At 39.1% G+C, this 12,914-nt stretch overlaps 1 protein-coding gene across 10 annotated transcripts in view; it reads left to right on the forward strand.

Annotated features, from left to right (window-relative positions):
- The window catches only part of LOC124612900 (MAGUK p55 subfamily member 7), a 269,487-nt gene that overhangs the window by 17,770 nt on the left and 238,803 nt on the right, over nucleotides 1-12,914 (forward strand). The window lies entirely within an intron of this gene.

Here is a 12,914-nt window from a genome sequence, read left to right on the forward strand (position 1 = left end):
TTATGATGATAATACAATTGTGAGACATTTAATAAAAATTAAATTTGTTTACATTTTGAATGTGTTACTTGAAGGTACTTAATTAAAGATGCAGATGTTTGTAATGAAATTTTATTGTTTCTGATGTTGTGTATTGATTCAGGATGAACAATTTGTCATCTATGGAGACGTATTCACCTTGTACTCCCTCAACACCCTCAGCGATTCACCTATAACTGTGTACAAGTTCATGTTACTAAGGAGTGAAATAACTGAGTTTTCATTGTTGTCCACTGTGTGAAGTGAAGCATTGCTCCAGATGAAAGTACTGTTACATAATTTGGCACTATTTTGTATTTTTTAGTATGTGGGATGGGGTTTAATATCCTAAAAAAAGCTCCGAGTAATTGCCATTGTTATGAACATGTAAAGTTTTGTTAGCAAATGAACTTATATATAGGACAACTCTAGTGGAAAATCAGTTTCATAGCTGATCAGTTAAACCAGGTATTGTAGGGGTTCCATCAAGTTGATATTATTTAGGAATTTGTATTAGACTATATAAAATAATTAGAAAATTTATTGTTGTAACAACGATGTAATAACGGAATGTAGTCGAATTAAGTCTGGTGATGCTGAGGGAATTAGATTAGGAAATGACACACTTAAAGTAGTAAGTGAGTTTTGCTATTTGGGGATCAAAATAACTGATGATGGTCGAAGTAGAGAGGATATAAAATGTAGACTGGCAATGGCAAGGAAATCGTTTCTGAAGAAGAGAAATTTGTTAACATCGACTATAGATTTAAGTGTCAGGAAGTCGTTTCTGAAAGTATTTGTATGGAGTGTAGCCATGTATGGAAGTGAAACATGGACGATAAATAGATTGGACAAGAAGAGAATAGAAGCTTTTGAAATGTGGTGCTACAGAAGAATGCTGAAGATTAGATGGGTAGATCACATAACTAATGAGGTGGTATTGAATAGAATTGGGGAGAAGAGGAGTTTGTGGCACAACTTGACTAGAAGGAGGTATTAGTTGGTAGGACATGTTCTGAGGCATCAAGGGATCACAAATTTAGCATTGGAGGGCAGTGTGGAGGGTAAAAATCGTAGAGGGAGACCAAGAGATGAATACACTAAGCAGATTCAGAAGGATGTAGGTTGCAGTAGGTACTGGGAGATGAAGAAGCTTGCACAGGATAGAGTAGCACGGAGAGGTGCATCAAACCAGTCTCAGGACTGAAGACCACCACAACAACAACACAAATGATATCACTTCACTGCTGATATTGTTGAAGTAGGATTCTGTGAAAATGTTTTCAGACAAGAGAAATGGAACATGTACAATGAAAGGCAGCACAAATGGACACAGGTTTGTTTTGATTAGCAGAATAGTGTCATGGATATACTGAAAAAACTGTGCTGACAGGTGGTAAAGGATAGATGCTGTCTATCCTGAAAAGTGTGCTTACAAAGTTTCAAGAATCAGAATTAAGTACGCCCCCTACATATTGTTCCCATAGGGATTATGAATTACATTGGACACAGAGACATTTAGACAGTAACTCTTCTTGTGCTCCATAAGTGAAGAATGAGAAGAAACGCTACTACCCTGTGAGCCCCAAAAGTTTCAAGACTGGATTAATTGAGAGAGAGAGAGCGAGAGCGCAAGCTAAGACGGTGGTTTTAATGCTTCAGTTGTTCTTCATAGCCTCCCCCACTGGACTACAATGCTCAGAATATTAATATGACCATGCGAAACTGTCAGAAATGTTCTCCTTCGTGATGTTGTTCAGCTCACACATCACATTGGCAGGTATATCTGTTATGTCATCAGTGTTGACCCTTTATGTGAATTTCTCCACTTCGTCATTTTGTAATAGGTTTGCATTGACATCAAGTCCCATTGACAATGCAGAGTTTTTCCATAAAAGAATTGTCCGTGATTTGCATTTCAATCAAGTTATGGCAGGTGTCCATGCAGCAATGCTTTTTTCAGAAGTAAACGTGTATGGGACAAACATTGCACACAGTTTTCTCATCTTCAAAACGTTTTGGATATTAAACACGATTTAAAGTTGTTACTCCATTACAGTGTGTGACACAACAATGTTGACGTACTACAGCTTCAAGAACACTACTTAAAACTGCCTGTTCACAACTGACTGGTAGATTGCATGTCTCCTGTGTACAGGTCTTTGTTCAAACCTCCACTGTAGTTATTGTGTTGATGTTGCTTACCTATACACCAGGAATAAAATCAGTCCTGGAACTTATTTGGATATTGGATGTGCATGGTACAGTTGGTGTGCACTTCAGTTATTTGCAAAGTATGGGTATAGATGCAGAATAAAATTGCTTCAGATAGTTTCAGACCCTTTTATTTCTAGAAAAATTAAAAGAATAAGATTAGCACTGCCAGCATGCTCCTTCAGTTGAGCTTTTGTTACATAGAAATCGAAGCTGTTGGCGCATTACAATGCTCATGACAGTCGCTATTTTGCAACTTAGGTGCTATGGTGGGTATTTGATACATTTTTATACACAACTTTTTTCCAAAATTTCAGTACCAGTGTAGTAGAGCAGCAAAGAAAATAACAATGAGGTAGCTGTTAAAATACGAGCATTACTGAAAACCTGTTCCAGAGTGGGCTCTCTTCACGTAACTCTAAAGAAAATTCTTCTCACTTATTAATACATTATTATCACTATATATTTCCCATTCATCTGGTACATACACCTGAATCTATTTGTAAGTTACTGTAGGAGTGTCAAGCATACTTGACATTTCATTGTCAGGAAGTTGCCTTAAAATGAAGATTACCATTAAAAGCTTTGACTATATGCGATACATTATCAGACTAGTCCGTGAGAGTCTACTGTACACAAGATGAAACAAATGAATCACTGGTCAATTACTTTTAGTGTTCCATTCCCATTACATTATGTGTATCTGTGTTTTAGTTACAGTTCTATCAAGTGGACTATTCTTTAAATTAGTGTGTTTTGTGGCAGTGTGATCACATTAGCAACATTAAAATTTAATGTGACTAATATGTCTATAAGCTTGTAAAAGATGTGAATATATGGTAGAACTACACATATCTGAAAGCTCCTGGTGTTGAGAGACAGTTTTAATATTTCCAGTTAATATTGTGCAAATGATAACAACCTTGGACAAGGGGCAAACAAATATGTATTGTTGATTTGTATACCAATGATTTGAGGTAGTTCCTACTTCATGTATACAGGAAATGGCCCCCTGCTTTAGTTTCTGCACTAAACGGTAAGTATACTTCATAGTACTGTGAGCTGCATTACAAGTTAGAGGAAGTTAAGGGAATATTTGGGTTAAAACAACATTTTATTTGATGACTGCTACACAGGGTGTTTCAGAAGTGATGGTCAATATTTAGGGATATGACAGGAACGATCATTCGAAACAAAAAGGTCAAGTAAACTTGCTCTGGAATGCATACCTTAAGAGTTATGAGCAATTGTTCATCTTCGCTACTTTGAAAAACAACTCTGCTAATGAACAAGTATTCATAACTTTTAAGGTATGCATTTTAAAGCACAAATTTACTGAACTTTTTTCCTTATTTTGACCCGTACTACCACGTACCAAGATATGGAAAACAAAGAGCTTGCAGTAGAAGAGATTTGTTTCACAGTATCAGAGATCAAGAATTGCTCATAGCTCTTAAGGTATGCATTTTAGAGCCCATTTTTACTTGACTTTTTTGTTTTGAATGACCATTCCTGTCATATCCCTGAATATTGACCATCACGTCTGAAATACCCAGTTGATTATGGACCGTGCACTGCACATGGCACAGTGCACAGTAGTTTGCAATTGACACTTTTAATCCTAGCAACAAATTGCTATGCTGTGCAAGACAGTTATTGTCAATGTTAGTCTTACAAGGGTTTCATTCTACAAGAAAGTAGTTAAAAAAGTTTGATATTCAAACAGCCTTAAATCTAAGTTGAGAGAAAGGTAAGTTATATTCGGTGACAAATCAGTTTTAAATTTGGTTGCACTTGGTAAGTGAACAGTATGTATTACAGAATTGTGTTTGCAACAAAATCAAGAACAACGCATCACATATAAGAAAATCAACTTCAAGAAGACAGAGTTAATTGTTCTAAATATTGTTGTACAATTGACACTCCACATGTAGGTAGAAACAAGCAGTTCCATTCTTTTGTTATGTGGAAAGATTTGTACCACTAATTTTTCCTTGGTGTAAATAAAGGCCCAAGCCATGGATAAGTAAGTAAAAATGAAGAAATGGAGATTACTGGAACAATTGAATATACAATATGTTTAACTGAAAAGAAACTGCAGGAAGGTGGGCTTGGCTGAAACTCACTATCAGAAAGTTGTTAGTGTAATGAAGAAAGCTGGCTGTGTAAATAGTTAAATACTGAAACTTCATATGTGTTGCATAGCCCTGTCCCCACCTAACTCTGGAAAGCCTGCATAACACATCTGCCATTAAAATGTTGATTTCAGAATTTTCATCTAGTAGTGCGCAAATCAGTATTGGTTTTGTAAAATATAGTCCATTAGGAAACCACTATTTAAGTTTTGATTGAGTCACCTCTTCCCCAATACGATACTTTCCTCCTGTATTTATCATTTAGTTGGATCAGAATACTTTTCTGATGTTTGTGAGTTAATTTCTTTTTGCTGGGTAATCAATAAGAATAATTTTGTATGCATCCAATAAAACACTTGTCACATATCTGGCAGGTGCATTTAAAATTTGGTGGTGTTCTTTATTTTAATTGCTGTTTTATTTCTACCATGAAGAGAGAAAGTAACATCTCATACATGTTAACAAATTAACCCACAAAATCATTTGAGTTTTTTAAAAGTCACTGAACATTTTTTGTGTTAACTTATTTCAGACATCTCATAATACACATTTTTTTGTAAAAATGTACTGTAGTGTTTATTCTGGTTTGCATATTTCATCCATCTTTAATTGATCATCCAGTAGTATATTGTGCTTTACCTGAGTGTTTTTGTCAGTGTGTGCCATTTTGAGATGTCCTTTACGTGGATGGTCTTTCAGTTTACTGTATTGTGAAGTGACACAGTGTTAAGACATTGAACTCAAATTTTGGAGCTTATCCAGCCATTTCAGATGTAGGCTTCTGTAGTTCCCATGCATTACTTAAAAAAAAAATATTTATGCTCCAATGGTTCCTTGGAATAAGAAGAAGAAAGCATGGTCAATTTACTTTCCCAAACCAAGCTTGTGCTGTGTCAAATGATCTTGATCTTGTCTTCAAAGGGAAGTTAAACTTTAATCTTTCTTCCATCTTTCCTTACTTTCCTTTGACATCGGTTGCCTTGTTTTTAAATTTGAAGATGGAATAAACCTTCTATAAATCATCAGTAACTTACAAATGAATTTAGATAGTAAACTCTGAAAAGCAAAGTATTTAATAGCAGTGTATTTATTCCTATTTGTTCATTTGAATGAAATACACACAGCTCTTCAGGTAGCCATATAAACAGAAATATTGAGTGACAATGTTATGTAAAGAATAGATTGCTACTCACCACATGCAGAGATGTTGAGTTGCAGACAGGTACAACAAAAAGACTACTGAACACTTACAAGTTTTCGGCCAGAAGGCTTTCTTCCAAAATAGACCCCTCCCATTCCCCCAAAACACACACACATTCATGCAAATGCAGCGCTCACAACTGACCACCATGCTGACTGCTGGGGCCAGACCGAGTGAGATAGCGCAGCAGTTAGCACTCTGGACTTGTTTGGGAGGACGACAGTTCATCTTCCATAATTTTCCTAAATTGTTTATGGCAAATGTTGAGATGGTTCTTTGAAAGTGCGTGGCTCATCTGCTTCCCCATCCTTCCTTAATCTGAGCTTGTGCTCTGTCTCTGGTGACGTTGTTGTCATGGGGATGTTTAACACTAATCTTCCTTTACTTGAACAGAAGTCTCCATGACTTACTTATTGACATTAATATCATGATGACTGAGGTCTAATCCTCTGGATTATAAAGTGGAAAGTATAATTTAATGATATGACTATAATAGAGGGAAACATTCCATGTGGGAAAAATATATTTAAAAACAAAGGTGATGTGACTTACCAAACGAAAGTGCTGGCATGTTGATACACACACAAACATACACACAAAATTGAAGAGAGAGAGAGAGAGAGAGAGAGAGAGAGAGAGAGAGAGAGAGAGAGAGAGAGAGAGAGAGAGAGAGTGTGTGTGTGTGTGTGTGTGTGTGTGTGTGTGTGTGTGTGTGTGTGTGCGTGTGCGCGTGCGCGTGCGTGCGTGTGCGCGCGCGAGAGTGTATACCTGTCCTTTTTTCCCCCTAAGGTAAGTCTTTCCGCTCCCGGGATTGGAATGACTCCTTACCCTCTCCCTTAAAACCCACATCCTTTCGTCTTTCCTTCTCCTTCCCTCTTTCCTGATGAAGCAACCGTTGGTTGCGAAAGCTTCAGTTTTGTGTGTATGGTTGTGTTTGTTTGTGTGTCTATCAACATGCCAGCACTTTCGTTTGGTAAGTCACATCATCTTTATTTTTTAAAGTATAATTTAATGTATATGACTGATTACAGAAAATTTATTTTCAATTTATGTTCCTAATGGTTGTGGTCAAGTGTAATGTTAAAACTTTTCATTTAAAGTGGGTGGTTTTTAAGTTTCTTTACAGGCACTATATGCCATAGAGAGTGCTTCCCATCATAAACTGTTCTATGTACAGTGCTTGCTAAGCTATTCTTCTAAACTTCAGCAATAGTGCTGTTACATCCTCCTTATCTGGGTTGCTGAATGTGAAATCTTTCTACTTGTTTTGATTCCCCCTTTATACTTTGGTAATCTTTGTTGCTATAATGCATTGTGCTTACTAATACCTGTGTGGACATCCTAAAAGAGGTCAGTTCTATTTGTTGCCATCAGATCTTATATATTTTAATCGTGAGTGGGCTTCTGAAATATCTGTTTGAGGTAGTTTCTGGGGAAGGCATTTAGTACTGCCTCACAGAAGATCTTCTCACATCCATCATTAACATATGCGTCATGATCCCAAGAATTATTGGAGGATTAAAGTCTCCTCCAATGATGACACCATGTTTTGGGAAAATACATTCTAGAAAGATGTTGTTTTCTCTAAAGTTTTCAGTTACATCTGGGCACTGAGTCTGATGGTAAGTAGAAAGATCCAGTTTCAAGTTTGTGTGCAACCTTGATACTGAATCTTCATCAAACGCTCTTTCACGCAAGTTCAGTTTCTAGATTTGAGCTTCTTGTTTACTTCAACAAATACACTACCTCAATTTTACATTAGCCTGTGCTTTCAGTGTGTACTTAGATTTGCCCCAGAAATTTTATTGCTGTCAATTTCAGAATTGAGCCAGTTGTCTGTGCTTCGTATTATGTGAGTTCCGTTGCTTTTTAGGAGTTTCAAACTTTGGCACTTTGCTGTAAATTCTAGCGTCATCTGTGGGTGCAATGATTTGGATCTTACACTAAAATGAGCTCTTCTACAGCCATCATTATCGAGACTAGATACTCACCCAGTTGAGGAGAAAAAATTTCTTGCTTGCACATCATGTGCACTCCGCTACTGTGATATCAGGTTTTGATGTGTAATTCATACCTCACCTACCTAGGTGAACCCTACAGTTCTCCACTCTGTAGCACATATCTAGGAAGTTGCAACATAGTGTGACACAAAACTAAGTCCCTGGTTCAAGTGTTCCATCTGACTGGGAACCAGGACAAGATGGAGTATGGAATTGTGGGGACTATGCTGCAGATTACAAGCTTTGTTGAAATTCTGTGAGCAAAGCTGGTCTTAAACACCTCCTCTGCCAGTCACTTTAATGATCAGAATATGGCCTCAGAGGACAGGCATCATTTGTTCTAATGTACAGCAATTCTGCGCTTGGTTGCACCCTGTTTCTTCAGTGGCTGCCAGAATAGCCTCTTCAGCATGTTAACTTCTGTATCTGGAATGTTACAAAGATGAGTTCTCTTTATGAACAGTGATTAACACCAACAAAATTATTTCTTTTGTAATAAGAGTAAAACATGGGATAAAATTTGCGAGTTCCTTGATGCTATTTGTAAACTGAGAATGTTAAGAGACTCAGTGTCTCTAAACTTTAGAGTTTTTGAGGTTGTGATCACAAACAAACTTGAAAATAGCTGAAATTTATTACAAATACTGTCAATATACACTGCTCATGAAAGAGTAAACAAAATCTAACAGAATATGACAGTAGGTGCTGAACACACAATTATGGCATAGTGTCTACTTTGTAAGAGCTATATTTTTATTGTGATTGTACAATTTCAAACATGTCCTTCATACTAACATGTCAGTGACTAGAAATCATCATCTTTCCATTTCACTTCAGTGACCAACATTATATGTAGATTGAGCCTTACATGTTTTCCTTTTTCATATTTTCCAGCTACACTACCACACTCAAACTTTGGGCTCTTTATGCTTCATCTTGTAGAATGTTACCCTGTTGTTGGTTATTCAACCTTTTTCTCATGGTCACCTCCTCCTTGGCAGACCTTAATATTAAGATATATGTCTATCCTCCTATATAAAAGACACCAACAATAATTTCCTCCACTAATCCCCCTCCTTAATTCCTGTTCTTTTTACAGTCAGTGCACTGCTTGACACTGTCTATGCCACCTCCCATTATGTTTTCAATACTCATGGCCTTGCTGCCATTGAACACTACCTTTGCCAACACCTGACTGCCTCCAAACCTACAACTTCCTTCTTGGTCACCATGTCGGACTATATCTGCTCACACAATTACTTCCCAAATGGGTTTGTGCATGGCACCATCCAGTGCTAACCTAAGCCGGCCAGAGTGGCCAAGCGGTTCTAGGCGCTACAGTCTGGAACCACGCGATCGCTACGGTCGCAGGTTCGAATCTTGCCTCGGGCATGGATGTGTGTGATGTCCTTAGGTTAGTTAGGCTTAAGTAGTTATAAGTTCTAGGGGACTGATGACCTCAGAAGTTAAGTCCCATAGTGCTCAGAGCCATTTGAACCATTTGCTAACCTAGTCAAGAGCCATTTAGAGGAATCCTTACTAACCACCCAGAATCCCAAACCCCTCAACTGGGTCAGATGTATTGATGACATCTTCGTGATCTGAACCAAGGCTGGGGACACCATACTAACTTTCCGCCAGAACCTTAACATCTTCTCCCCCATTTGCTTCACCTGGTCGTCCTGAGCTCAGCAAGCCACATTCTTCAATGTCGATCTCCATCTTCAAGAAGGCTGCATCAGAACTTCTGTTCACATCAAACCTACCAGTCACGAACGATACCTGTGCATTGACAGCTGCCACCCATTCCGTACTTAGAAGTTCCTTCCATACAGTGTAGGCACCCATGGTCATTGCATCTGTAGTGACCAGCAGACCCTCTCTAAAATGCCAGGGGTATCACTGAGGTCTTCACTGACTGAAATTATCTCCCATCCTTTTCCAGTAACAGATCTCCAATGCCTTATCTCCCCAGTCACCTACCATCCTCCACATACCCACTGAAAGACCACCAAGGAGGTGTTGAACCTAAAACCACCAAGGACTGGAGCAACCTATGCAGTGTCCTTTTGTGTCCCTATCCCATTCCTGCTCCCAACCCCTTTCCTCATGGCTCATCTCCCTGCAATAGATGTAGATGCAAGACCTGTCCCTTACATCTCCTGCTCCAATTTTGACATGGGCATCCCCTAGCCCATCAAAAGCAGAGCTAACTGTGAAAGCAGCCATGTAATCTACAAATTTAGCTGTAACCTCTGTACCAAATTTTACATGGGTATGACAACTATGCAGCTGTATGCTCACACCACATGAATGGTCAGCGACGTCTGTGGCCAAGAGACAGGTGGACCTCCCAGTTGCTGAGCATGCCAACCAACACTGTGCTTCACTTTAACAACTGCTTCAAAGTCTGCCATCTGGATTCTTCCCACAAAGAACAGCTTTTTTTGAATTACACGGATTGGAACTCTCCTTACGATGTATGTTTCATTTCCGTAAGCCCCTGGCCTCATCTTTTGCTAGTTCCTGTCCTCACCCTGCCAACCCTCTTCCCCACACACTCAGTCCTGTACTACACACATCTTCTACCCCGCAACACAGCTACACTATGTGATCAAAAGTATCCAGATACCTGGCTGGAAATGACTTGCAAGTTTGTGGTGTCCTCCATCGGTAATGCTGGAATTCAATATGGTGTTGGCCGACCCTTAGCCTTGATGACAAGTTCCACTCTTGCAGGCTTACGTTCAGTCAGGTGCTGGAAGATTTCTTGACAAATGGCAGTCCATTCTTCACGGTGCTGCACTGAGGAGAGGTATCGATGTCGGTCGGTGAGGCCTGGCACAAAGTCGGATATCCAAAACATCCCAACGTTGTTCTTTGGGATTCAGGTCAGGATTCTGTACAGGCCAATCCGTTACAGGGATGTGATTGTCATGTAACCACTCTGCTGCAAGCTGTGCGTTGTGAACAGGTGCTCAATTGTGTTGAAAGATGCAATTGCCATCCCCGAATTGCTCTTCAACAGTGAGAAGCAACAAGGTGTTTAAAACATCGGTATAGGCCTGTGCTGTGATAGTGCCATGCAAAACAACAAGGGGTGCAAGCCTCCTCCATGAAAAACAGGACCACACCGTAACACCACTGCCTCCAAATTTTACTGTTGGCAATACACACGCTGGCAGAAAACGTTCACCAGGCATTCGCCACACCCACACCCTGCAATCGAATTGCCACATTGTGTACTGTGATTCATCACTCCACGTAACGTTTTTTCACTGTTCAATCGCCCAATGTTTAGGCTCCTTATGCCAAGCGAGGCATCATTTGACCATTTACCAGCGTAACGTGTGGCATATGAACAGCTGCTCAACCATGTAATCAGTTTTCTCACCTCCCGGCTAACTGTCATAGTACTTGCAGTGGATCCTGAAGCAGTTTGGAATTCCTGTGTGACATTCTGGGTAGATGTCTGCCTATTACATATTACATCGGAAACGGTGGAGCTAGGGATATTTAGGAGTGTGAAAATCTCGCATACAGACATATGACACAAGCGACACCCAATCGCTTGACCACGTTCAAAGTCCGTGAGTTATGCAGAGTGCCCCATTCTGCTCTCTCACGATGTCTAATGACTACTGAGGTCGCTGTTATGGAGTACCTGGCAGTAGGAGGCAGCACAATGCACCTAATATGAAAAACATATGTTTTTAGGGTTGTCCGGATACTTTTGATCATATAGTGTATGTAGTCCTTTCCCTTTTCCTACGAAAGCTTCCCCCCCTTTCCCAGCACAGCATCTTGTAGCCCTCTCCTTCCACACGATGCTCATGCATACTCTCATGGGCAGCTCTAGCATCTGCCCCACTGCCCACCACAGCTAGTTTGCTTCTCATGTCAGACACCGTCACAGTATGCCTTTGTAAATTGTGCTTGTATGAATGTGTGTAAGTTTTCTACTTCTGATGGAGGACTTTGTCTGAAGGATGAATATGGACTTGCAGAAAAGCAGTACTTAACTGTAACCATTTAATCATGTGACTGACTCATAGGTTGTGCCAATCAAGCTGTGTGTACTGTAAATTACTGCAGTAGTTGGCATAGGGCTACATAATTCTCACAGTGTAAACTGGAGAGGAATTCAGTGGTGAGTAGTTTAGTATTGTATTTATGAATGAAACTGTTGAGTTCAAATCAAGATGATTTTTTTTGTACTTTTTTTTTTCTTGAACGAAGAAAGCTATAAAGAAAACACAGTGGAAAATCTCATTACATTACTACCCCTTAATTGTTACAGTAAGGTCTTAGCCATTTCACAGAAATAATTATATCTAGTACTCTTATGTAGCACTGAATTGGTGTGTTTTATGTGGTTCTTGATGCCGAAACAGAAAATACGCCTGATGTCAAAACAGCCAAGCAATAAACAGCTCATTGAAATGGATCTTAAATAATTTAACAAATATCACTGTAAAGAAATACAGCTGTTTTGTCATCTTCAGGTCACCTAATGGTGTAGAGTAAATATTGTACCTTCGCAGATGGTGTGTATAAAGATTCTTGGCAGAAATCCATGTACACCTGTACGTGTCTTAATTTTTCCATCATGGCTATTATGAAAGATGTAAGTTGGAACTGTCCTTACATTTCTCGTGTTAGCCCCCCCCCCCCCCCCCCCCCTCACACACACACACACACACACACACACACACACACACACACACACACACACACACACACAAAGAAAAAGCACAACTGCAGTCTCAGGCAGCTGAGACCACCAGTGTCAAGTGTTACTTGTTAAGGAAGGATTCGATTTTGTTTGAATTTGTTGTGTAATGGTCTCTATCTTAGTATTTTCTCAGTATCGGTACTGAATTGTTCCTCTTCCTCACAATTTTTCTGTATATGTAGGATGTGGCTTGCAATTTTTCATAATTTACACTTCAGGTTCCTGACATTCTTCTTCTGATAGTGGAATGTTGCATGCACAAGTAGTTTCTGTTTCTTTGATATCCTTATTAAGCAAAAATACGTTCGTACATTTCTTAATTTTTTATTCAGTGCTAATGAACAGTGATGTTACAATAGCCTTGGGCTCACTGATTCTTTTCACACTGAACTGAATTAAGAAATTGGAACATTTGTATAACACATGTGATACATTTCCCTCACATTAAAAGAATACTTGATATGGGTGAGTAGTAGAAGTATTGTCACTATTTTTGTTTCTGCCTGAATGCTTATCTTTACCCAGATGATCATCTCTTATTCTGCCTCTATATTTATCTCTTTAAACACTACTGAATTCTACAGGTCCATTGCCACTGCTGTACATGCTAT

Source organism: Schistocerca americana, chromosome 4 (assembly GCF_021461395.2).
Source record: "Schistocerca americana isolate TAMUIC-IGC-003095 chromosome 4, iqSchAmer2.1, whole genome shotgun sequence".
NCBI classification, from domain to species: domain Eukaryota; kingdom Metazoa; phylum Arthropoda; class Insecta; order Orthoptera; family Acrididae; genus Schistocerca; species Schistocerca americana.